This window comes from Empidonax traillii, unplaced genomic scaffold, assembly GCF_003031625.1.
Source record: "Empidonax traillii isolate 1590-97213 ecotype Southwest subspecies unplaced genomic scaffold, ASM303162v1 scaffold132:size1788729, whole genome shotgun sequence".
In the NCBI taxonomy this organism is placed as follows: Eukaryota; Metazoa; Chordata; class Aves; order Passeriformes; family Tyrannidae; genus Empidonax; species Empidonax traillii.
Genome location: NW_020955325.1, coordinates 338855 through 341885, shown reverse-complemented (window position 1 = coordinate 341885; position 3031 = coordinate 338855). Strand labels below are relative to the sequence as shown.

Below are 3031 nucleotides of genomic sequence, written 5' to 3'. Positions count from 1 at the left end.
GAAGTGATAAAAATTTGCTTTTCCCTCATCCTTTTTTACCATTTAAAGATTAATTCTAAGGCCATTGCTAGTTCCTTGACAATTTAAGGGGCTCCCATCTAACCATCCTGCTAGGTAGCTGAACTATATCCTGCTGATATCAGCTGTGCTGCTAAGGTCTGAGTGGTGTCACTGGGACAAACCAGCAAAAAATATTGTGGATATCTGAGGTCCTAAAGAGATGCTAGATAGGTGTGGCCTCTTCTACCCAGCAAGAACTCTTAATACTTTTTTCAGGAGTGGAGTGGTGTTATTTGCTTGGAAGGTTTCTGCAGGTGTGATACCATTTAGATCTCCATGTACCAGTGTGCCATCAGAAGACAGAGTGTGAGGAGGTAAGAGTCTGGAAAAATGGGAACTGCAACCTTCTTGCCTTTATTCCAGACTCTGTCAAAATAATTTCCAAGCCACACAGAACAGCTGCAATACTGCACAGGTCTAACATTAAAGAGGAAACTAAACTAGTGAGTCACTCCAGGAGGGCTGGACTAAGGCAGCAAAGTTTGGAAATTTCATCTCTACATCAAAGCCTCAGGAGTCCACAGGATGGCCTGGACTGGCAGGATTAGAAATACAAGAGTGTTAGAGAATATGGCAGGAGACCTAACCCAGATTTGGAGACCTGCCTGAAAAAACACCTATGACGGAGAGCTGAGAAATACAATATTTGTGCTTGTGTGAGAACCAGCCGAATGGAATAGTAATTATCATCTGCTGAATTGGTCAGAGCATGGTGGAAAGTCAGGACAGATCTTTTCTAGCTGGAGAACGTGGCCTATCAAAAATGATTGATTGTTTCTCAGGACTTGCTAAGTTTTCCAGGTTATTCAACATCACTCCAGATGCAGTAGTGGAGAGGAAAAAAACCATTCTTGCAACAAAATTGTCTCTTCATTTTGGAGATCCAGAGCAGGTCATTTCTGACACAAGGCTTCAATTTTCTCTTGAGGTCTTTTGAGGCATTTGTAAGCACCTTGTTAAATCCAGGTCCTATTTTGCTTGGGGAAAATGTTTCTTGCAGTGAAGACAATCAAAGATTTCCTTTCTGAATTCTCATGCTCCTATCCACTCCTCTTGGCAAAGCAATCAATACCTCTAGCAATGGATTCAGCCTTGCATATGAACTGTGGGAAGAGAGCTAAGGCCCAAGCATCTCACTCTGCCAGATCCTTGCTGGCTGGACTCCTTAAGTCTGCAAAAGAAGGAAGATCAACATAAAACATCTGAAAAGCAGAACTTGGAACAGTCAGCTTCTTCTGAATACTAAAATCCCAAGAGTTTCTCTTCCAAACAAGACAGGGCAGTTCAGGGAAGAGCCAGAAACTTTCAGTTCCATTTTATTACTGTGTTAGCAAGAGTCACCCATTAGCTCATTCTCATCTTGCTGCTTCCCTTAATAGATTTCAGATACACTGTCTACCCTGAGACTAACACTGACCCCTTCTGATCCATAGCCTGTCTTCCAGATCCATTCCTTGTGACTAGGAAAAGAGAGATGTCTTCTCGCAGTCTTGGAAGAAATAAAGGATCCAAGTGCATTTAAATGCTGGTAGGCAAATGTTATTAAGGGGCAGAATAAACCCTGATGCAGGATTACACCACTGTGTGTAGAGCTGTTCATTCTCGTACTGTATTGATGTTTCATTCTCATTTTCTTTTGTTTAATGAAAAGTTCACAGTCCTTCCCTTTTCATAAAGGGACTGCAGAATGTATTATGAACATTCAGACTGCCTGCTCAGGGGACAGTTAATGAGCACATAGTAAACAAGTGAGAGCTTGTGTAAACAAAAAATAAAGATAATTCTTTATTCACCTCGACCACAGAGTCCCAAGTCTCTGAAATCTTGGCAACCCCCAAACTCAGAGTTCCTCCCTCCACCGGGATGAGACATTAGCTAGTGTATCAAGCAATTACATAGGGTATTTTTTCTGCAGAGCTGTGACATCATGCCTGGCAGCTCCCCAAGGCACCAGATCCAATTACCTGAGTCACCAGCAAAGGGAAATTGCCAAGGGGCTGTCACTGAAATCAGCTCTGGTGAATGCAAGAGCAGAAAAAGCCAAGTGAAATGGCTGACAGCAGACAGCAGGGGGGTAGGGGGGAAAGAAGCAGCAGTAGTTCCTTATCAGAGACAGGGAAGGAGAAATGGATGAGGAAAGGATGAAAAGAATACAGGCAGAAGGAGCTAAGAAAGAGCCGTAGGGTAAACTCTGTAAGGGGAATTTCCGAGTATTCCCTGTGTCCCACATAAGGGATGATCGGATCCACTAGACTGACACAGGTCGAATGCTCTTGGAAGAGTTTTTTGGTATGTAATTTAAAAATTAATCTTCACTGTCAATGGAACTGATGCCCTTTTCCTTTGTGATCCCACCTGGAACCTCCTTTTTCAATTGTCTGAATTTTTCAGCTTTCTGCTAAAGCTGTTTTCAAGGACTGAGAAACAGACCTCGTCAGTGCTTGCTGTTCCCTGCCCTGGGTTATGTTCCCTTTGCATCTGCAATATCTTCCTTGCCTGGAGGAGTTTGCAAGGAGTACAAGGTTCCTCTGAAGCTGGCACGTGGAGCCTTGTTTTCATAACCAAGCCTCTGGAGGCTTCTGTTAATTACTTCACCAGAATTCTTATATATAGCAGCAAAATGAAATTCCCCTAACACAGTGAAGAAATATAGGCCTCTGTTGCCTAAGGAGCCAGCACTGAAGTGGTGAGTTTAACATGCACAAAAGTATATCAACAGATATCAAAGCCCAGGCATAAATAGGTTCCCTACACAGATCACATTTGCAAATCGGGAGGTGCTCACAGGGAGAATTCCACCTGCATGCGGCATAACCAGCTGCAGTCACGGAAGGAGGTTTTATGTGCTGGACACAAGCAGCGCACACACACAGCATTTCACAGAAACACCAGCACACGTAGATGTACCAGGTAAGATGAAGAGAGTCCATAAACCACAGAAATACACACTGCTCACAAGCACAGACTGAAG

At 43.4% G+C, this 3031-nt stretch overlaps 1 long non-coding RNA gene across 1 annotated transcript; it reads right to left on the bottom strand.

Moving 5' to 3' along the window:
* Positions 1 to 398: 398 nt before the first annotated feature.
* LOC114057410 lies at positions 399 to 1930 on the bottom strand. The gene is made up of 3 exons (XR_003571217.1): positions 1854 to 1930; positions 1133 to 1231; positions 399 to 595 (listed from the first exon to the last, which is right to left on the bottom strand). It is a non-coding gene; the product is annotated as an uncharacterized LOC114057410 (long non-coding RNA).
* Positions 1931 to 3031: the final 1101 nt, after the last annotated feature.